At 35.7% G+C, this 25577-nt stretch overlaps 1 protein-coding gene across 2 annotated transcripts in view; it reads right to left on the reverse strand.

Annotated features, from left to right (window-relative positions):
- LOC128876311 (serine/threonine-protein kinase 25) overlaps window positions 1-25577 on the reverse strand; it is a 250957-nt gene that overhangs the window by 160812 nt on the left and 64568 nt on the right. The window lies entirely within an intron of this gene.

The following is a 25577-nucleotide window of genomic DNA, read 5'->3' on the forward strand; positions in this document are numbered from 1 at the left end:
TTTTAATCAAGAAACGATTGCAACTGTAGATAGATATTTTGTAAACCTTAAAAATATTAATTACTTAAATGGGATAATGATGCTGAAGCATCTCGGTGAAAAATGTATTTCGGTCTCAGTAAATTAAATCGAAAAATTGAAATACATACATGTTGAGAAAGTATCAATGCAGACAGTAAGCATTATGTGTGTGTCATTTGTTTTTATCTCTTCTGTTGTTTCGTACGCAGCTCTTTTGTGTAACTGCTGTTTCACGTTGTGCTTAATTATAACTACTGCCTAATTATACACTCGTACAAAAAAAAAATAGGGAACACTTTATAAACCCTAAAAATTAGGCTATGTTCCACTAGCTGTAAGTCGGCGAAAAATCGTCGTAAAAATAATATTAAAAAAGCGTTTTAAAAAAGTAAAAAGAAAAGTCAGAAAAAATCATAGGACAATTTATAAAAAAGCATTTTATAGGTAACATATTGTAGTTTACACAATTTGAGTTGAACTTTTCGAAATAAAATTTTTTCATTGACTTTTGAGTTGTTAAAAATACGTAATTTTAAGGAACAAAATGACGTGTTACTTTTTAAAACACAAAACAAAAAAACAATAGAAATTTAAAAATCGCATAATAGCACGTTAAAGTTGAAACTTCAAGCTTTAAAACGCTTTTTTAATGTTATTTTTACGATGATTTTTCACCTACTTACAGCTATTGGAATATAGCCTAATTTTTAGGGTTTAGAAAGTGTTCCCTATTTTCTTTGTACGAGTGTACATACTGTCGATAACGAGGGTGGTTACTTAATCAATTAAAAATAGAAACTATTAAAAATGTATTTATTTGAATTTAATGTAAAAGAAATGACACCACTTTTTGGTCCGCCTTACCATTTTAGTATTGTGAAATAAATGTACGAGCACTTCTTATAAACAAAAAATGCATTCCAGGACCTCCCGACCCAATAATGCCACTCGGAACACAAAACGGAAACAAATCTCAGCCACTCTTACGGCATATTCCCATTTGTCTTCGGATGGATCATAAAAAGAATGGAGATCTCCGAGCCAATATTTCCATTTCGTTGATCCCGATACACTTCAACCTCCGTGCCCACCGTGCCGGCTTCCAATATTCTCACACGGAGTTCGCTGTGCCTTTCTCCGAACGTATACGTGCGTCAAACACAATAACTCGAGCAGCTTCCGCGAATGAAACAATGCCATCTTCCCATTGGAGTCCGCGGCGACGAAATCTGTTCTCCGCTTTGAAATAGGCAATAGGAACGTCCGATAGATTGGCTGGCGCGTATACAAATCGCTACGAGTTATTGGGTTGCAAAGAAATTGTTCGTTTCGCGAAAGCTCTGAAATAATACACAGGTACTGTATGGAAACTCGATTATTCAAATAATTTTGGGGATATGAGTGTGCTCTGATAACGAAATTTTTGGATAATTGTAGAATGTTTCGTGTGTTTTTTTTATGTTGATCTTCATGTGTGTATTTTAAAGAAAAACAGAACGTAATATTAATTGCAGAAATCATGAATAATTAAATTGACATTATAAACTAGCAAATTTTAATTCATACTTCTTATGCATATTATTGTAGCTTTGAAAATACAGATTATAGAGGTGAATCGATTAACATACGTGTACCTACTTCCTTGTTTCAATCATTCTTACCAAATTTTGCTAGAATAAAAAATGAACAAAATTTAGTAATTTTAGAAACAAGTCTAAAATGCATGGGTCAAATTGACAATCTCAATAGTTCTAGAGTTAAATATAGCTTCTTGACATATAATAAAATTTATGTACAAACTATGGTTAGGCAATAGAGTTTGTGCTATCAACGTATTATTATTTTATCATGACTACACACACTGTCGCGTTCCAATCATCTCATACACAATTTCTTTGTCCACTGACATTTCTACATTTTAAATATATTTATAAACCTTCCCATAGCTTGATTATCCACCCGCTAAGCAAACAAATTTGTATTTCGATAATAAAAAATTAAAAACTGTAATAGAATCGTGATATTCACCCAGAGTCCTACAAAACTGAATATAAGAAATCTGACCACAGTTAGTGGTCATGTAAGTATAGTAGTGGCTTTCTCATGTAAGCTCCAGATGCAGGGAAAAAAAATCATTAAAACTTTGAAACAGCTTGTTCGTCGAATGCTTGTTGTAACTCGTCAGAAGCACAGGAAATAGGCCAAGTTTGTTGTTTGCTTTTTTCTTTTTCTCCGGCAAGCAATCCATTATGAGCATTAAAATGGAATGAATTGGTTTTGGCAAATATCGATTGTGTTCGTGCACCCGAGTTCCCTTTCCAGTCAGTCTTGGGCTCTATTGCCTTGAAACGGATCCTAAGAGGGCGCAGATTATCTCGGAACTCGTTTCCGACAACGTAAAGAGAACCAACGAAACGGAAGCGAAAGAGGACCACGAGGATGTACATGGCGAATAAAATATCGACTCGTTAAAGGAGACGACACAGTTCAGGCGGAAACTCTGTTTCCCTGAGCAAATTTTCCACGATCCTTTCGGTCCGAGCATCGACAAAACTTGTGTACTAACGACGACAAGCGTAATGCGTAAATTCCATTTTTTTATTGGATGAAAGTTTGCTGTTTTATTCAGGGGAAGCGATAATTTTGAAAGTTAAAAAATGAGGTTTTTCAGTAAAACGAATATCAACATTTCCAAAAATCCTTCATCCACTCAAAGAGTGTTGTCTTTTAATGGAATAGTTTGTTTGGTATGTTTCGGTTAAGACGTTCTCCAGTTATCATTTTACATCGAAAAAAAAAAAGAAATAAATATTAAAGATATTAAAGATTTGCTGTATCTTATCCATTCTTAAATGTATCTTGACAACAAATTTATACATCAAGTTCAATACTTGCACAGAAATAAGAGACAAAGATATCAAGTTTAATACGCATACAATGAATTCTCAATGAAATTTTCCATTCCAAAAAAGATCCCCAAAGTACACCTCGCTTTCGCTTGTCCCAGCTTCTTCACGTAATCATACAGTTCTGTACGAAGGTTTTGTACGAACCCGATGGGTATTTCGAAGCAAAATCGTCGCTAACCTATGGATGGACGGGCTATTCGAACGTTTTTGCCCTGCCAGAGGCGGCAAAGAAAATGCAGACGACAGAAGAAGAAAGGACGACGTTAGGGGACGGAGAAGAACAGACAGAATAGAACAAAAACTCTTCGTTCATGGCGTATTCTCCTGATGCACACCGGGGGTCATATTCCACCTGCTCTCGGAACGTGCATCCAGTGTTACGTGTTCATTTACATAAGCCTCTGTGCGTATGTATGCAGAGACGAGTGCATACGAGGGATTGCACGTGTACGCCGACATGTGCACGCTCCGATACGGATGCGTCGCGTGTATCTACACAGCCATCGTTACGTACACGGTGTCCATCTACGCTAAGTAAAAAAAGGATGGTATGGTCATTTTTCAAAATAATATGTTAACACTTTATTTACCGGGAGCCTATTTATAGGCTTCTTAATTACAGTATTTAGCTATTCGAATTTATTTACTGTGTTGATGGTTGTCTACTTACAATGTTCAGTGTTTGGTAACAGACTTGGCTTTCAATGTACCTAGTAACAGTATGAAGGAATTATTGTCAGCCTAGATTGGCATATGCTACTGTAGAAAGTCCTTTTTTGAATTAAAGACTGTTTCTAAATAATGGATAAAGTGTTAATACAAAATATGTTCCTGTGTACTATGACATAAGTAGTTGTACTTCTTGCTAACTCAAAATAATGTTGAAAAGAATATAGAGCAAGATCGTAGAATTGACCATCGTGCACCTTTTGTGACGAACCTCTCACAGTTAAACATTTAATTGAAGAATGTCAAGGAATGAAGCACGATCGAGTAGAGTTCAAACTTTTAAATAACATGCAGACGATTCTCAATAATAGAAAGGAATTTTGTCAAACTAGTAGATATATTAAAGAAATATGAAATAATGAATAAATTGTAATTGAATTGTTGATATTAACGTGGTCACTAATAACCCTGTAGTTGATGTGACCTTAAACAAAGTAATTAAAAAAAAAAAGATCATAGAATTTGATTAAATCATATTAAATTACAAAACACAATTTAACGTATTCGAACGATACATAAAATGAAAAACATTCACTATACATAAATAGTTATAGGCAACCTAAAGATTGTATAAAAGTCAACTTAAAAAGACCAATGTCGATTATTAAAGTAAAAGTTTAAATATTAGAGAAAAGTCAAGTAATGAAAGCGTTTACCCAAGTGACTAGTTACTGACAAATTATAACTTTCATTTGACAAATAATATCTTTATAAATTTTGTACCCGTTACTCAAGATCTTTATTTAGATAAGGATTATGCCCATCTCTGTCCGCTGTCGAGACGATAATTCGCGGAATCCAGCAACGTCGCTCGGTGAAACTGACGTGAGTTCATTAATCGACGCTCGAAGCCCGTTTTATCCTCGTAATTATACAGCTCTCGCAGCTGCGGTTAAATTTATAATCATCTCAGGGTTGATTGAACTCTGACTCTTCTTAAATGAAAATCCAATATAGCTTTCTCAAGCATAGTTTATCATCATGAATGCTTCGACCAGATGATTTTGATCCTGTTTAATATACACGTTGATCAAAATGAAAGTTTCACCTGAGATAAGAGAAATTTAATTCATGTAGATAAAAGGAACTTTTAGTAAAATAATTACAAAGGCACGACTATAAAATAACGAAAAGTCTTCTCATAAGCAAATAATAGGAAATAATAAAAGTTGTTATTTTTATTATTGTTATAATGTTATTACGACAGAAGTGATTGCGTTGCTAGTTCAATCGGCAATTTAATTAGACGTTTGAGATACGCATTACAAAATCAACTATGTTGTTATTATGTGCACGTTCAAAGGCTATTCAAATACCTGATAGACGAATATTTCATTTACTAATCGAGAATGTAGATAGTTGTAGTAAGTGTGTATTTAAATTGCGTTAGATCGTAAATCATGTTCTTTGAGTCAATCGTTTTTTCTTGAATTTTCTTTTCTTCTATGACATTTCATTAACGGTATTCTATACAACACTTTTATTCCTTTTTTTCCTGTATAATATTTCACTAACGATATTCTATATAACAATGTTTTTTACTTTGAAAAGTCACTTTCAGAAGAGGAAAAAAAGTAGCAGGAACATTTGACAAAGCATATTGTTACTTTTGTCACATATTGGAGAAATATCCTCGTTTCATAATTAAAATTGTTACTCGAAGGACATTCAAAGCGGCACCATTTCGTCACTATTCAACATTTTGCGAAAAATTCTACGTCATTTTCCCCAGAATATTGTTTTATTTAAGACTTTACAAATCAAATGTGTTTCAAATATATAATCAAGAAAGAAAACGTTCACGCAGCGCGAACCTAACGCGAAAACTACGCATCGCTGAAGTCAATGTTTCAATATTTATTGTAAAACAATTGTCAGTGAAAAAAATATAAAAAGATAGTGTTAAAGTTGGGGCCTTGTCGCTCACCTGTATGTGTCTATGTATGCATATCCGCGGGCTGTAACCAACCGACAAGCATTGTCTGTACATGTTTTTCAAATAGAATATAACGAGCGAGCGAAATACGAGCACATGGAGAATTTGAATTTTCAGTTTTTCTTTAAATAGATTAATTTTTGGCATTTTCATTTTGTTTCACATTTGCTTATACTGTGTGTATATATGTGTATATACATTATAATATGTGTATTTACATCTAATATTCTAATGGGGTTCTTCTCAAGCAAAAACACATGGTTGATTCGTCTAAAATACAGAGTTTTATTATTATTTACATAGTGAGTATTTATAGCCTTGTTCCCACTTGTCATACTAACCTAAAATATAGAGAATCAACAATTAAATATTTATGCTTCTATATTCTGTCAAATTACGATTTTATAAAAATCCACACCAGCAGATTGTATACTTAAGGATTTCTATCCACTTATTCACTCCCAATGCTCAATTCAATTAATTTTAATTATTTTCCAAGTTTCACCGTCACTCTATCTGTTTACCAATTCACCTGTCCAGTCTCGACCTCTCCCGAGCATATACGACTCATCAACACATACACGAAGCTTACATACATATAAATAAATAAAGAGAATAGCGATATATAACAGATGTGTTTCCACACAAATTTCATATAACCTTAGTTTCAGCATTATTCGATAGTATGAAGAAGTCTTGTTTCAATATTCCTTACCATTTCGACAAAAATAATTCTCGAAAATCGGCAGCTTTTCAGTGATTCAAGCCAGAACACCTTCTTAAAAAGTCAAATATACAGACAATCTACTGTCCGCGACCGGTCCTCGGTGATCGGTGACGCAATAAGAGAGGACACCCTGTACATATGTGCATCGTTGTCCCCAGTGTATTTCCTGTGGAACGTCGACGGACATATGTGGCACACGTTCTCGTGCACCGCGCACGTGACACACGGCGGCCGTGATTCGACAGCACGCGAGCCAAGCTGCATCCACAGGCGAACGCACCCTGTGCATTTGCCAACTACACCCATAAACTCTCGTAGAGCTCGCGCGAGCGTAACGAATGGTCTGAAATGGGGATGCACACCCGGTGGTCGCCGTGTACACGTTATAAGCGTTATGGGCGACGCCATAGCGTGAAATGTAATTAAACGCGCGTCGGTTATGAATCGACGGGGACTTTTCAATGCAGTTTTGATGCAACTTTGATTGCGTGTCGGTACGAGTTACCCGTGTGGGTTCGAATTAAGCGCTTACATATTGAAAATTTTGGAAGAAAACGTTTGGAGATTCGTTTATTTATTAGTACTGCTACTTGATGGTACCTTTTCGATGTATCGCAGTTTTTAGGAAATTTTGATTGAAGAAGAACGTTGAAGAAGAACGTTGGGAATATTTGTGCTTGATTATTTATTAATATTACTATTCGAAGAAACCTTTGAATTGCAATTTCAATTCAATTTTGATTACATGTCTATTCGATACTCCCCTATGAAATCAAACTAAGCATTTGAAAGAGAAAGTTTTGAAAGACTACACTTTGGGGATATTTATATTTGTTTATTTATTTACTCGTATTGCTACTTGATAATGGCTTTTTATTGCTCTTTTGAGCATGTTTAAATTTAATGTCAGTACGATTTACATCTCCAAGTACAAATTAAACATTTATAAAAAAAATTTCGATAGTGAATGATAGAAATATTCGTATTTATTTACTTGTTTATTAGTAATACTACTTTATGGTAGCTTTTCAATGCACGTTTCACGCAATTTTGATTGTATAAATATGTACTTTTTTACATACTTATTTGTACTACTACTTGGTACATAAATAGTAATTCTGTTTATTAGTAATCCTATCAAAATTATGTACATAAATACAACATGCAATGTGTAATAAAACACATTGCTTGAACTCCCAGGTAGTCTTTCTATTATTTTTTTATTTAGCACATACATTCCACCTCTTCCAAGTATTTTATATTTTAAGTTTCTCTAATTGCAATATTTTTTGCCTCGTTCAGAATATACTGAAGTGACTTTAAGTGGTCGAATCTTAGACGTGGTTATGCAACGATCGCTAGATGCTCGATGAGTCTTCTGATTGGATAAAGAAGCCAGTAACATTTGATCGAATTTTTCGCCACTTTGCGTATCTCGGATTTCGCGTAATTTCCTATCAAAGTGGGCCGGAAAATCGCGTTCAAATAGACAATTTCCGAGTTCTCGTACGACACAGGCGCGCGCCACCGTCGAGTGTTATGCACACTTGATACTAGCGTCGAATTCGATTAACGTCGACGACTCGATGAACTCGCCAACAGAAACGGAAATGACGGCGCTGGTCGTACAACCGACGGGCTAATCGAAACGTTTTATTTCGCTACGCCGATTTTCCACGGTTTCCTTCCACGGATTGTTTACCCAGTTATTTTCATCCTTCTGCTTTCCATCTATATTTCGCGACGCCGGGTATTTTGTAATAATTCTCGTCACGTTGCAATTTAACCGTGAATGGATATCGTTACAACGCGTCCCGCCTGTCGGCAGCGTTATTTGAAAAAGCTTACAATGTAAATCACCCGCGTGCGACGCGTGCATGTACGAATATAGCGTTGCGGATTAATTTCGTCTCATTTAATTGCACGTTCAATTTTCGAATTGATGAGAAATTTCGAACGTGCGCGAAATTAACACGCATAGTACTGTACAATGTTTTTGAGTGAAAAATTGTAAATTTCCATTCGTGAAAATGCCGAATGGGGAGTATGCATTTTAAAAGGCAGTTTTCAAAATTAATATGCTTTTATTAATGATGATATTAATCGCATGCTCTTCGTTTTATTTGGTTGTGAAATGTACAGTACAGTGCAAAAGTGTAGGGCTACTATGAGAAGCTAGCGTTACACTTGAATGAATCTATGTTAAAGAAATAAACGTAATGTATATTTATTATTACGCTTCATATACGGTAGTATACTACGTATATATATATAAAAGAATTGTAAATAATTATTTAGAAGATTTAAAGGAGTCCAAAAATGTGGATTTCCAAATAAAATTAAGTGGTAAAGCAAAATAATTGATTAAAAAATACAATTTACATTGAATTGAATGGGGTTACAAGTGGTGTATCCATCTTATAGAATAATCCTTAAATAATGTCATTTAAAAGAACGAAACGCTATATCTCAAAGATTTCTGCGTGAAATGAATCGAAAAAATTGCCACATGTACTTTAAAACATGCCCAAAATGTTATCAAAGTTAGGAAGAAAATTAGGGAGCCTTTCCTCCGTAAAAAAAAATCCCGAAACACTTAATATTTCCTCCAAATGTGACTCCTCTCTCACATGAAATCGTATTTATTTTTATTCATAATAAAATAGCATTTATCGACGACTATAAACTAACTAATAATACCTCGCAGACGAAAAGGACCTAGAACGAACAAAGACGCGAAAAAATGACCACATGTACTTCAAAACATGCCCAAAATGTTGTCACAGTTAGGAAGAAAATTAGGAAAACTTTCCTTCGTAAAAAAAATCCCGAAACACTTGATATTTCCTCCTAATGTGACTTCTCTCTTAAATGAAATCGTATTTATTTTTATTCATAATAAAATAGCATTTGTCTACGAGTATAAACTAACTAATAATACCTCGCAGACGGAAAGGACTGCACCTAAAACGAACAAAGTTGCGATCGCATAGAGAGCAGCAATTCGTGTGTTCCGTTAAGGGTGTAATCGTCCGTGCTCGACAAACGCGATCACTGCTAAAAACAATCTGGAGTGTCATTTGGTGGTCGTGATTGCAAACGACCGAGTCGGATTCCCTTGCATTACACGGTTTCGGTCTTTATGCGGTCGGATTACAGGATGCGGTGCAAGCACATTGTGCTTTCGAACGTGCCGCTGTGGACATGGCCTAATGGAACGTCCGAGATTAACCGGAGCTGCTGTGGCCAGACGAATCGCGTCGGTTTCGTTAATCCTTTAACCGAATCCGCGTTCTCTTAATGATTTACCGTCGGCAAAGGACACTACACGCGCCAGTTAGCGGGAACGAAATCGTCTAGGAAATAATTCAGTTTTAACTAAGCTCTCTTTTTCATTCGTAAGAGGACTTCTGGGATCTCGACTGAGCCTGCGTGCTCGTGACTATTATTTATAGCTAATTTGATTTTTTTGCAAGTACTAACTTTCGTTTCACTTCGTTGTAACCACCTTACCTGAATTGGAATTTATTTTACTCTGCAAATTCTATAATATGAATGTTGCCTTCAATACTATTTTATATTATTCCATATTATGTACATTTTGTAGTTTCTTGCATATGCATCTTCTTAATATGCAGTCTAGTTATTAATGTGAAATTTTCGAAAACTACTTGTCTCTTTACAAACATTCAGTTAAAAATATCTTACATTGAAAATGTATTCATTAACACGTTCGCGACGGGGAATTTAGTGTCACCGCAGGGGCGGCGTTGTTTTTGGTACTTTCCCCCCTCTGGTGGCGCTGATACAAATACTGTGACGCGACAATAGTTCATGTACCACCGGTGGTACATCCCGTCGGGAACGTGTTAATGTATTAATTAATTATTAATGTATTACTTGAACTTAATAAAGGTAACGAAAAATATAGAATACTTCATGTTACGCTTACATATTGAGCAAAATAATTGTGTCTCGAGAACATGAAAGATCGAAAATGTAATTATAGCTTTCATTGGACGCATATATGCGTAAATGTTATAATTATTGTTGCATTACCCAACGAATTAAAATTGGTAAGCAATCTATTGTAGTATATACTATTTTAATACAAGGTACAATAAAAACAAATTTTTCTAATATTTTCTACAAATAACGTTATTCTCCCAGTGTGACTACAAATTTATTTAATTAGAATCTGACAAATTTTACGTTCAAAGGGATTTAAAATGACCCCAGAGGTCAAAGTTCAGAGACAGAAATCATTCCAGGCACGAGTTAATCGCTTTCTGTACAGTGGATAAGTGTTTCTAGAATCGATAACAATCGCGACGATTTCGTTCGAACTTGCGTGTACTGTCGTGTGCTCTAGCGCCTGAAATAAATATACTTTTTCTATTAGATGACGTCGTTCAACCATCGTCGAACGATTTACGAGAGAACGTCGCGTGACAAAAATTTGGGAGGACCTTGTGCCAAGTTGTATACTCGACAGTTTGAATTGTTTAAATTCTTGGATCGCAATCCGACAAAAACTTGAGTATTGCGATTTGTATACACGGAGTGTTGCCCAATAAACCCTAGATATTAAAATTAATTGAAATGTTGGAAAAAATGTATACAAGCCCATAGAAATTATTTTGATAATATATACGATATTTGGAAAACATTAAGTGTAATTAAAGTTTTATTTATATAAGCGACATTTTATACGAACCAGTCTGATACAGCCTGTATATTCGTGTATGGTTTGTTAGAAAATATTCAAATTCAGTATGGCGACTTTCAGGGGAGATTAATGGCATTCAATTTTGTTTTTAAATAGATGAGGAAAAGGTTAACCATATGATTGTATTTTCACTTCTTTATCAAATTTTAAAGAAAACTGTATGCAATAAAACTCATAGCCTCCTATTTTAGTGTACGTCACAGAGGTGGGTTATCAAAAAACCATGAAATTTGGTACGGTGACTACTATAAAACATCCGATTTTTGAACAATTTTATGAAGGTTTGACGAAATATGCATATAGTGCAATCGAACCTCGGTATATTGATGTCGCTGAATTCATAAAATGGAAAATAACTTTACCTTCTTTCGTTGATAAATAAAATTCTGTATTCCTTGATCAGAACCGTTTTTTTTCCTCGTATTCGTGAGTTCCACGTTCGAAGTCATTTCCACGACCATGGCAAAGCAACGAAGCGATCGACGGCTCGATCGCGGCTCTTTATGGAGCGAGGCCAAACGGTTGGAAACGATACGCCTCGAATGTCGCAGGAAACGCCGCGCCGGTCGGGTCGACGAGGAACAAGGATTATCTACCGGTTCCGCGTTCGTCTGGACGGCCCTTAGTCGATGGCGCTTCGAGACGAGCGACAAGTCTAAATGAATCTGTCTCCCGCAAACAATACGTTTCCTCCGCGCGCTGGTATCCGCGCGAACGCCGCTCGTCTGCGAAGGATTTCAATGGACCAGTTTTCATGAATCCTATCGGCGGCCCGCAGAGTCCGACACGTTTCACAATGCAGTCGGCGTCCGCGGCTCGCTTGAAAAACCGTTTTCCCCTGACTGCAGCCACGTTACCGCGTTTAAACGACTCCTTCATCCAGCGACATTTAAATCGCGGTCAAGCGAGGTACGCGCTCGCGAAGCTCGGCTGAAATTAAAACCCTCGATCGGGAGAGAAGAATCTCGCGTCCCGTCCGATCTTCATTGGAAATCAAAACCGTAAATTTCCTGTCACGATGCAGCATGGAATGATGGGCCGCTCAACGTTTCTGTTTATGTTTGGATATATGCGCGAAAATGGATATATTAGGCGTAGAAAGTAATTCTGTGATAATGGATATATTAGGCGTAGAAATTAATTCTGTGATAATCGATATACAGGGTGTCCCAAAAATGTTAGAGGTCCTTGAAAGGGGTGGTTCGAGAGGTGATTTGAAACAACTTTTTCCTTTGCAAAAATGTCAGATGGGGCTTCGTTGAGGAGATATTAACGGAAAACGTCGACCAATCAGAGCGCGCGGATACCGGTGGACCGGCCGCGGTAGCGAAGGCTACGAGCTAAGCGGCCGCGCTTGTACGCGAACAAGTGACTCAACGTGCATCGAAGGCCATTGACGCGGCCGCTTAGCTCGTAGCCTTCGCTACCGCGGCCGCTCCAACGGTATCCGCGCGCTCTGATTGGTCAGTGTTTTCCGTTAATATCTCCTCAACGAAGCCTCGGAGAACATTTTCGCTAAGGAAAAAGTTGTTTCAAATCACCTCCCGAACCACCCCTTTCAAGGTGTTACAACATTTTTGGGACACCCTGTATTAGATGTAGAAATTAATTCTGTGTTTTTCTAAGATAAACACATTTATTCACGAAGAAAAAACCATACAACTTTTAATCTTCCCTCAACCATTCATTCAAAAACAGCATATATTGTAAAAAGAAATGTAGAAACAATCTGTCTTTCATTACTATGAAGGTTGGTACTTTAACCAACTTTGTGGTCGTATGTCTGCTCTCATCCACCTCAGCAAAGAATCGTACTAATTTTATATTGTATTCCGCAGACAAAAGATTTAAGCCATTAGACGATAGTAATTTACTGTAAATATTAGTGCAATAATAGATTAATAGAAAGTGATCTACAATATGTGATAAGAACGTTGGTAATTAAGCTGTTATATTTGAAAATGGAATAAGTCCACTTTAAAAAAAAAAAAGAGTTAATTTACGCATATACTTCGTAGAATTCTAACTAATATTCTACAAATTCTATGCAAAAATCTCTTAACATGTATAGTCTCGTTACGCTGTAAAACTTATAAACGTAAAAGATTTTATAATCCTACTTCTAAGAAATTACGAAATCAAATAGATCATCGCAATCCAAAAGAAACTTAGAAAAATATGTTAAAGATAAGATTAATTTATTATCGATACTTACCTAATACAACTATCGTCAATTAATATAAACTGGTCAAAGGTTAGGTATTCCAAGAACAAAAGATTTTATCAAGTAATTACTGGCAATTCCTTATCTTTATCATATTTTTTCTGCAATAATTGTTACAAAATCACGATGACTAGCTTGATTTCTTAATTGTCTAGGAAATAAAAATACAAAACTTTTTGAATTGCTACGTACACGTATGTTTAACGTTTGGTATTTTTACATGAAATGTCAGATATCAATACCAGTATTTTGTATAGATAATACACGTTAAAATATACGATAAAAAATATTTTAAGCTATTCTAAGCTATACATTTTTCACATCCCTCTGGCAATTTGTGGATGATATGCCAATTCATCTCCTATGCTTCGTATTCGTATTCATATTCGATCAACACCTATTTATTTATGCGTATATTTTGCCATTTCAGCGAACAATAGTTTATTTACTTCAAAAGGGTTACATAAGCACCTGATGCATCATACACGATACATCTCTACAAGATTCGCTTAAGTTTTGATCTCATACATCGATAAACAAGTAATACCCACTTTCCCTTCGCAACTATGATGTTTATTGTTAGTACAACATATTATAAACTATTATCGAGGCCGATGTACTATTTGCAATCATTATACTTCAAATGTTTATGTAAATTCATATCTTTACATACAAAAATGAAGAAGAGGATTATAAATTAAAGTACGTTTTGAGTTCTAAACGTTATAACGTGTATTTAGTACATTTATGCATTTATTTGTTGGGTTGTCTGAAAAGTCTATGCCGAGTTTTGGTAGGTGGTACAGGTCCGAATATATTCTAATGGTTATAGAACAAAATGGCACCTATGTAATTCAATAAATATATATCAAAATTCAAATGTGCCTCTGAATTTTTTTTAAAAATTGACTCGAACTTTCCGGGCAACCCAACACATCCTTGTATTTTAAATTTCTCATAAATGCATAAATATCCGCAATAAGTAAACACGTTCACAGTGATTTCTCCCATGGTGAAACAGATATGAAACCAAATCTGAATAATTTGGTATAAAACGAAATAATTTGGAATAAATGGTACCTATGTAATTCAATAAATATATATCAAAATTCTAATGCGCCTCTGAATTTTTCTTAAAAATTGACACGAACTTTCTGGGCAACTCAACACATCCTATTTTAAATTTGTTATAAATGCATAAATATCCGCAATAAGTAAACACGTTCACAGTGATTTCTCCCATGGTGAAACAGATGTGAAACCAAATCTGAATAATTTTTAAATTGGAGTTACTTTTGTAATTCAATTATAATTGCAATAAAACAGTCTGCAATAAAAAAAACCGAAATACCATTCACTGCGTTAACACCGCCTCGGATTCTTACGTTTCCCGAGACGTACATACGATCACTCCAAGGTAAGATAGGTAAGCAATATTATTAGAAAAGTCTTTGATCTACCCGTGTGCAAACATCGCGTCGTTCCCGTCTCTCGTTTCTGAAAAATCCACAGCGGTAACATCTTCGGTTTTCGTAAACATTCTCTAAATACGCAACTCGTCGAGTGACAGCTGATTTTCCGGAGAGATCTTCCGCGGTTTGCGCGAATACCGTACAAATATAGTCTCACGAAAGTATTTGAACACTTAGTACGAAATACATTATTAATTATAATAGGTATATTATAAAACATTTACTGAAATATTATTATATAGGTAAAGTTTCAAACATTACTTCTGCACAACATTATTTCTGGATAATTCTGGATGCACATCTTTATTACAATTCTGTTTAACTATTGTTGCAAGTTTTGTAGCAGAAAGTTTTGGATTTTTTTTGTATTTCGCGGAGCAAAGCTCTTTTTTCCCCTTTCGGTTAATTTCTTTGGTCGGCCTGAACGGTATTTATTTATTTTTCAAAGTTCCTTTAGATGTCGATTTTTTAATAATATAATGCATTGTAGATCTATTTATATTTAATCATTTACTTATTTCACCATACGTCTTTCCTTCTTTACGCCACTCGACAATTAATTTTCTCTTACTTTCAGGAATTTCAGATGTTTTAGGACACATGATCAATATCGTACTATTTCACAATGAATGCTAAACTCAGGCTGACAAATGTATGTACGATGATGACTAACAACAATCAATGTTTACATTTAGTGTCCGAACAACTGAGTTTTCATTGATTCTTGAAACTCATTCTTGTGTGTTCAAATACTTTTGTGGCTTCAGCAATCTTTATGTTTACAAGAAATAATTCAAATCTATTGTTTACATATCTCGATTTGTTTGAAACTTCACCTGTATAATCTGCAGAGTCGTATCTCCTTACAGTGTTAATAATATTTCAGTAAATGTTATATAATATATAATAGCAAAATAACTGAGTTGTATTTGAAAGAACGTCTTTCTGGTATGCTCACTTCGGATGTGAACGTTAATGACAACCGAATCAATTAAACTATTGAAGTAGTAGAACTGGAATGAGTGTTTAACACTTTTTAACAAATAACTAACTTTATTTTGGCAAATGCAGCAGGTTTCTACAAGTTAGTTAACTTAGTGGTGGTTCGTGAGAATCTGCTCTTCTCTTTTGGAGTGACAATTGAAGATACCTCGGTGTATCTCTCCTACTTTCACTTGTCACGCCTACATTCTCAAAATGCACCCTGATTGGTGCTTGGTTTAGAAACAAGGCCCAATCAGGGTACCTAGAGTCCCACGCCACCCTCGTAGGTACGCCTTCACCAGCGGTTCTGGAGGCAAGGGTGGGTGGTTACCTGGTGTCTTGCGGAAGGGCACTGCCACTCATGGATTTTTCCCAGTTTACAACACAAACAGCAGCTGACGATCGGAACCACGTGAAATTCTAAAGACCTCATCGACGGTCGCAACTAGATTGATATTGACGGCAATATCAGCATAAACTCAAAAACAGCATAGTTTCGCGAGCATGTTATAAACTATTGTTGGCCTTCCGTTTAGTGGTTTATGTCGCTCGAAAGGTTCAGACTCTGTGGCAATTCTAACTGTGCATCTATAGAAAGGCAAAATGTTTGAAGCCATTTACGAAGTAACAATTATAATTAATAAAGTATTTCGTACTAAGTGTTCAAATACTTTCGTGAGTCACTGTAAATAACTAAAGAGAGCGCCGGATAAATACGGACAATTTGGGCGATCGGCGACTGTCGATCGAGGAAACTTTCCGAGGACGAACCCCGAGATATTTCCGTGCTATCTCTGCCCGCGATAACGCGACAGGGAGTTGATGGGAAACGAACGATAGTCACCGGAAATAACTAATTTATCAGGACTAGAATGTCCTGGTAGTCTCGCGGCTGTCGCGTGTCCGACGTGTATCCGTGAAATTCGGAATATCGAGAGAAAGCGACTCGTCCCCGGCATCTCTCACCTGCCAGTTCGTCGAAGGTCTAAAAATACGAGCGTAGGTATATCTACGTCTCCACAATCGATCATGGTGCAACGTACCAGACGATGCCGCTTCGCGAGACGCGAGCAACTTTTACGAGAGAATCCGTCATCCGCGAATATACCACGTTTTTGCGTCCGCGACGCGTAACTTCGTGCAAGTAATTTTTTCCCAACCGCGGAATACGACGAATATTCCGACAAACAATTTGGAACTAAGCGACGTTTCGCGGTTTAAAAGTTGGCTTAACACGTTGTCAGCCGGTAGGATAAAATTATGCTTCGCTCAGACGCAGGCGTTATTCAGCCGGAATGGTGAAATTGTGCTTCATCCATATTTACGTCCTTTAGTCCGTGGGTTAGAATTACTGTCGGCATATACGGCACGTGTGGCAACGTTCACAATGATTCGAGTAGTATGCAAAGAAGGTGGGAAACTTTTGAAGCTTCTTTGAGCTACGTTTTATAACTTTTCCAGGCCTCTCCAAGGACCTTCAAATTGGAAGCTGGTACATTTATGTCGAATTTTTCTTTTCTTTTCTTTTCTTTTCTTTTCTTTTCTTTTCTTGGTAATTATGTAAATTATATAAATACCTAATTTTTTGGATTATATTTATTCTACGTTTCTATAAATTAGTTATTTTATGAAGGTATTGTTGATGTACGAATACTTTCTAACACACTGTATATACGTGTTTCTTTTTAGGTACATAATTATATTATACATATTCATACATGTATACATATCCCAACGATATGTTTATTGTATGAATTGAATAATATAATTATAGTTCACATTATCTTACTGTTTTTGTTTAATTTAGCATTAAACGCGTTATCATAATGGGAAATAATAAAGACAGTGAAATATGTACCGATTATTAGATTTTTCAACTGTTGTTAGCAGTGATAGAGAAAGAGACTATAGCAACTTCAGTAATTCTAGCGACTATACACATAGTGAAGTTGTTACACCTAAAATAAGACAGAAACAATGAAAATTAAGATGTTAATTGAATGCTCGTTGATAGTTCACCATTTCTTAAAATCATTTTGTAAAAATTCTAAAGTAAATATTTCATCAAAGAATGTAAACAGTGTTGTTAATGTTTGCAAACGACACAAAAGGGTTATAATAAGAAATCTATGGAATGAGTATCTGTTACTAATAGTAGTTATTAATAGTAATGGTAAAGATTAGAAATGAATAAATAAATCAATTTCGTCAGCTATGAAAAGTTTTGCATTTCATTTCATAAACGATCAAAACTTTTTTATACTACTTTCCTTTAACAATTTTTTCATGAAATATATAACTATTATATTCTTTGATAAAATTAAATGTCGCTGACTACACATGGTATTTTGTAGATGTAAGTAGTGACTGACAACGCGCTAAGATCGACCCACGCGTGGCGTTGTATTACGTTGATCGATGTGAAAGATAAATGATTATAGTCGCCATGATGTGTCAACTTGGGAGGTAGGTACACAGCGGGCCTGAAATAATAGTGATGTCATTATTTTCAATGTTCATTCTAACGTTTGATCATTTTCTGCAATTCTCCTTAGAAGCAACGTTAACGAATAAAAGTGCAAATAGAAAACACGAGCTTAGACTTATGACTTACGTATTTCCTTCTTAATAGACACTTATTTGTTTTAACTAATTTAATTTGTATACGTAACTTATTGTTGCATATACAATTTGTATATAGTCTGTATATAGTTTGACGTAAGATAATTTTAAATACAGTAAAATTCGATAAAACTGTTTAATAGACACCTCTTAATAGACACTTATTTGTTTTAAAGATTTCAAGAGAATAAAATATTAGAAACATTAATATATCAAAAGATTTTTTCAAAATGATGTTTTCCAAATTTGTTTAGCATGAAAAACCATATGAGAATAAATGTTCTCAAAATTTTATCTAGAAAATTACTGATACTGATTTTTATATGAATATCTCCTGTTAGTATATCTCTTTTGACACTAATTATAAGAACAAGCATTTGCAATATACATACACGCGTAGTTGCGACTAACAAGAGCATGGATAATAATACAGGTTATAAAATTATCATTCGCGTCTCAAATAAGGATTCCCACTTTTTTGTACGTCTATTTTTAGAGTTTTCTAGAGAAACAATTTTAAGGATTCAATGATACTCAACATGAGATAACGTGGAATAAATAATTTATGGTTAATGGCTATTATCTCAAACACGTGGTACTATATTTATGCCATCAAAAGTCTCCCGTAAGAATATTGTATTTTTTGACGTAGACATATGTGCAAACAGAATATTAAATGTAGATACACGCAATGAACAAAAATATTCCTTATGACAAATACGTATAGTAGATGAAGACGTGATGTTTACGCAGCATAAATAAATCATATCAAAGCTAATATTTTCCTTCTTCATTTTCATTCTTTGATGTTACTTTTAAAGACCAATTCGGACCACATAAAAATACAAATTTAACCAAAAGTGAACACGCCATCCTCGTGAATCATCTAAACGTTTCAATGAAACGACGAAAGCACAAAAAATACTTAAGTCTTGTTTGCATTGTTAACGGTTAGTGCTATTTTTAATTTCGTTTAATCGTCGAGTGACTTGCAAGTGAAAAAAAAGAATAGCGATCCGCTTAACGATAGCGGCTTAAAACTTAACTTGTCGTAATTACGGATCGCGCCTGTATTTATCGAGCAAAATAATTTTCACAAACTAATCTCAGCCTAGCACCTCCTACTTGGAATATTGCCTCCATACCGGTCCGATGATTTCCCGTCGTGAACGATGGCAAGAAAAATTCGAAGGAAGTAGAATTCCGAAGGTAGTAAATTTCCAAGCAATTGCGTACCGATTGTCAGACGCGAGTCAGCGGCTCGCGTGCTTCTAATGCCCAAGAAAGTTTCCACGCACGGAAAATACCGAATCATGGTGGTCGGCACGCACATGGCGTAGAGAAAAATCAGATAAGAGCTGCGCATGAATTACCCGACACGTACGACATTGTGAATCACGCGAGAAAATTGCTTCTCGTACGCGCGTCATTAACGCGTCTCCGGATGATTTAGTGCCGCATCGATCAATATCGACTGATGATCGCGTAGAGTAGGGTACCGCGTCGGTGGCGTTCCTTAGCAAGAAATTAAAGCAGAGAAATGAACTCCTTGTGTCTGTAAGAAACTTTATCGGGAAGGAATATAACGTTCTTAAAAGGGGTATTCTAGCGTAAACCTTTGAGGAAAAATTTTTCTTTCTTTTTTATATATTCCTAACCTTTTAGCCTATAACATCGTCTACGTGGTACGGGGCGGAAACGAGAACCACGTGTCAAAGACATCTTTTGAAAGCTTCTTCATAAAGAGGATAAACGAAATCCTCAAAGAGAATAATTCCATATTTTATTTCAAACTTTTCAAAGTGTCAAACGAGGCACTTCATTAAAACAATTTTATAAAAATGGTTAAAAAATTGGTGATCTAAACTGAAATTATTTTTATTTGGTACTTTCGTGTCTTCCGTTGACTAGTTCAATAGTTCTCATTTTTTAGGTAAGTAGAAATAACGAGTCGTAGACATGCTGGACCATATCTCCATGACATGCAAAACTCAAACCTCCGTCCGTTTTTTTTAATACATGTTCATATGTGATTTTTGAGTATCCAGCTCTCAATCTAGCCATTATTATTTTTTCTCTCCTGATCATATCGCTTTGGGGTATTTATTGGTAAAAGTCGCGTGTAACATTGTGAGTTTTTGTTCTTTTGTTATTCCATATTTTATTCCATTCCTTTTTCGATGTGCGTGATATCTGTGTAATGAAGTCTTGGTACGAGATCGTTACATATTTTATTCCATAGACATATGAAAATGTAGACCGAGCCTTTGTACGAGGGGCAACTGAAAATCGCGGCGAAGGGGAACGTATCCGACTTCGACTATTTTCGTAATCACTCAGAAATGTTCGGCTTTTCGTAGTTGCATATTGCAATCAGTGATTTTCAATCTGTTTTGTTTTCTAAAAATTGAAATTAATATTAACCATTCTGTACCACTATTTTGGTTATTTAATATATTCTCGTATGTGCATAATAATAACAAGAATATATTAAATAACCAAAATAATGTTACAGAATGGTTAATATTAATTTCAATTTTTAGAAAACAAAACAGATTGAGGATCACTGATTATCAGTTACCCCTCGTATAAAGGCTCGATCTAAATTTCCATATGTCTATGTTTTATTCTATCCTAATTTCCTACATATGTTATATCCATCTACGTTATTACACAACGTTGCATGTCATAACCGACCAATTAGCATACGATTACTTTCACAAACTAACAGCCACCGCATGCGTCGAGGCGACAAACGTAAATAGAACCCGCAAAAGGGCCCCAAGCAGAAAAGGTTAAGAAACTCTGTGCTAACCGTTACGACGCGAATTGATTTACTCGCCAGCTCGAAATTCGCTTCGCTCCGAAAGAACTAAAGCGTGCACGCCTCGATAGAGGGACACTTCGAATGATACGGCCGACCAGTTTCTCGTTACAAGCTTTCGTAAGAGTTTCAGGCGTTACGTTATCCGCTTATTAACATTAGGCGGGCTTAGGTGAATTATGGTCGGCTGAGATAGCTCGTCGAGCGACGGTTTTATTGCCGGCCACTTTACGATCCAGTAAAATAACAAGTGGCGCGTTAAACGCGTGTAAATATTCTACGCGTGGCGCACGAAACGCGCGGGCACATTGTGTTCTTTTCGTTAGTGCGCCGACTTCCGGATTCGCACGATAAATTCGCCCAGTGTATCGTGCGCCGTTCGTGCAACGCGAATTTCTCGGCGATGCTGCTCGAAAATCGCCGGGGAAAACAGGAAAGGCATCTTTCAAGCTAGAAACGAACATGTACAACGCTTAAAATTACGACGTTACACGCAACGATTCTTAATTGTTGCAAAGTAAGCAAAATTTGGAGATAAGTTGAATAAAGTTGAAATTTTCAAAATTAGATGTGACGGTTTTCACTGTCTCGATCGAGCTGTTAGTTGTTTACTTTTCGACGTTCTGTCTTGGAGTCGTTGATTGACCAGTCACTATTTTAATTTACTCAATTAATACGTGAGTGAAATTAACGAAATGTAGTATATAAACTGCTGGGATGATTTCCTTCAAGCAAAATATTTTTACTGAAACGAAAAAAGTTTTTACAATTTCAAAGGTATGAGAATAATTTTATTAAAGTTGAATTAAGTTAAATATTGAATTAAGAGGGTATAGAAAATATCTAATTTTATGGCCATTACTGTCAAATATTAAATATTCTCGTTGTTTTCTATTACAACATTTTTGGGAAAGAAATGATTACGCCTTCTGTGCACTAAATTCTATTATTGCCAAGGGTAAGTTCTTTAATTAAAGAAAAATTTAACGCTAAACCTACCGACATTTCATTTGTACCTGTTTTTACTAAATTCAATAACACATCTGTCAATAATACAATAACACAAAACAATTGTATATAATATATAAATTGTATACTGTATACAAAAGTTTTAAACCTGTCATTTGACCGGTCGTAGTAGGTTTAATGTTACCACTAGATTTACGGAAATTTATCAGATTTTTATTATCGAAGTAATGCTTTAATAAGCGAGTCGATATACTAAAATTAATTAGGAGACTTGAACAAAAATAAATTTGGGTACAAACTTGTCTTTTCATATGGATAAAAATCAGCATAAGTGGTTGTCGAAAAATATAATCAGTTTCTATGGGTCAAAATGACCCTGAGAAAATGACCCTTAGTAGTGTAACCTTAAAATTCTCATACATTTTTCGAAATAGAACTCGACCCAATCGTTGCGTAAAATAAACTTTTCATTCTACGGGAAAAGGCTACACGAAGAATGGAAAAAGTGATTCTTCATCACTTTTTACCGTTTGGAACCACCGTGCGACGATTTCTCAACGACGCCATTCAAAACCGCGAAGAAACACGGGAAACGTATCTCTAAAACCAGAAACGACGATAAAAATCCAACTTCCCCAGGGAATTCCCTGTTGAGCGGTTCTTCGGGATATAGAATTTTTGCGAAACGACGTTAATTCCCTTGAAAGCGACGCGGTTCCGCTGAAAAAGGCTCGAGAACAACAAACAATTTTTGCTGTCGAACGTTTCTTATCTCCAGGCTGTCGTTCTTTTGTTACCTAGCGAATGTGCGTTTCCAACCGATCCCAGAAGAAGCGCGGTGCTTTGCAACGTTTCGCGAGTATTATCGCCAAGTTCGTCCCCGTGGACATCGTAAATCTTCGACAGTGGGAAGAAGTCCCGCAGGAGTCGCCGAAACGGAGAACGGATCACGGCTAGCCACTTTGTCGGGACTTTCCCCGAGCCTGCTGGAACGTTACGTATAAATTCTTATGTTCCATCGAGTTCAAAGTGAAAACTGCACTCTATCGCATCAATTCGACAGCTTTGCTCTTGAACGTAGTACAGATTTGGTTTTTCTTGACAGCTCGCGGAGGAACCGAATCATTCGCGATATTAATTTCGACAGAGAACAAATGAACATAGTGGAGCCACGATCTACCTTGGGTAAAATGTAATCCATGATTACGATTAGAGAATAATTATGCACGAGTAGCTCTGGAAGATTAAATTTATTTGTTCATGATGGCGAATTACGAATGTGGTTTATGATTACTAGACTGCGGATTTTATGCATTTCTGGTATAAATTAATATAATAAACACGCGCTGAACATCATCAAAAGGTATTATGCAAAATGAATAACAATATTATAATGATTGGAGAATATATAAAATCCGCGGTCTAATGATTTCGTACTAAATTACAGGTTTCATGAATGTACTACATGTGCTAATATTCAAAATAAATGTAAAATGCATACAGAATTCATTTCGTGAGTGAATATAATTAATATCAATATTAATACTTCATTTCGAACGAATGCATTCTGCATATGTTTAGTGTATTTTTTATAAGAAAAACCCGTCGTTCAACCAATTTCATTTGAAACTATAGTAATTATTAGATAAACATTTTTAAATATTTCTGTGCAATACTGTTTTAATTTTCGTATTTCATATTTACTTGCAATAAAATTATTTATTCCAGATAATTTCTGCACACAGAATACAATAATATAAAAAAATATTGAAACTAAAATTCATATTATAATAGTTGCAGAGTAAAATAAATTCCAATTCAGGTTCAATTTTTGTAGGTACGCCTGGTTATAACCTTGGCAATTTTTAAATTTTTTGAATATAATTTGGTAGAAATATTTTAAAGATCCATAGTCTAGACGTAATTTGCACGTTCATTGCACAAATCGATTAACTCTATAGAGCAGAAAGTTGAGAAATGCGATGAAATGGTCTCTAAAATAAATTAATTATTATTCAATGGCCAAACAAATTTTGTCGTTCAATGGTGTTAATCTTCATTATTCAGGAAAGTTATTATAAATGTAAGAAGTTATGACTATACCAAATGCATTCATACTTAAATTAAAGATTTTTCAAAAAGTAAAGTGAATCGATTTGTGCATAATTAAGACGTACACGTTATCTTGTAAAATAAACTAAAATTATCCATTAAAACCTTGATACATTAGCATACGACCTGAAAGTTACACAGGCTCATAAAAGGTTAATATCATATTATAATACGTAAAGAAAATTCAGTGTGATGCGTTAATAATTTTATTTTCAGCGACTAATTTACCAGGCTATTAACGATTCATCGATCCTTAGCCTTAAAATAAATCTCTATTCCTATCTGGAAAGGTGTTCGCGTATCGAAAACGCGATGCAAAACTTCCGCGAAAGCCGTGTTTCCACGAGTTTCGCGACCCGTGGCTCTAAAAATAAAGCGGACGAAGAAAGTTCGCGCCGCTGTACTATCGATTGCAATTAAGGCAAATGATGCGAGCCACGGGAAACATTCGTGTCTGCGGTCGATATCGCGCGAGGCGGTTCCGCGATGCTTTTGTTAGGCTACGATTCGATCCAAGGGAACCGGAAAATTCGTGTGCTCCGTCTGAAATTTTCCTGCCTCGCGACGGTTGCACGAGCATCGATGACTCAAGGGTATAACCCCGTAGCACTATCTGTACGCTCTTTCCAGATTTGGCTGGCGAGCCAACGAGAGTCGTCGCATGATAGGGCGAGGGTAAGCCGGGAATAATAAAACGAGGATACGTTCTTTCGTTCTGACGCGAATGTTCTCCGCGTTCGAGTAACATTTCCTATTCGCGTGCATCCTAAATGCTAATTTTCACGTATGTATGCGAATGAAAAAAAAGTATGTACAAATTTTTACAGTCTTCTTGTTCGTCCACTTGTCCCCAACTTCGTTGGCCACTCGAAAAATGCCATGGTACAGTTGGTTAGCACGGCTAACCACTTGCTTCTAACGATTCACCTCGCGCGTTTGCACCACCTTGCGAGGATGGCACATTTTCGGTGTGGTTATCCTTGCTGACCACTGGTTTTTATTCTTTTTTTTTTTGGTAGCCAATGCAAGAGTGTTTTATATTATGTCATTCATATTATTATGTCACTCCATATATTCGTGGCAGAAATTGTATTTATGTTTGATAAGTGGTGGAAAAAGATCGTAGAAAGAAGGGGTGATAAATTTTTTCGTAGCACTTAAGGGTTTCGCGTATTAATTTGAATAGCAGAACAATAAGTGGCATGAACTCGTGAGATGACCTAATACTTGCAAATGCAAATATATAAAATTAACAATTTCATTTCGTTCGACCAATGGATCATTACTCTGTTATCCAGTAAACTAGAATAAAGTTCTAT

The sequence above is a fragment of the Hylaeus volcanicus genome, chromosome 5 (assembly GCF_026283585.1).
Source record: "Hylaeus volcanicus isolate JK05 chromosome 5, UHH_iyHylVolc1.0_haploid, whole genome shotgun sequence".
In the NCBI taxonomy this organism is placed as follows: Eukaryota; Metazoa; Arthropoda; class Insecta; order Hymenoptera; family Colletidae; genus Hylaeus; species Hylaeus volcanicus.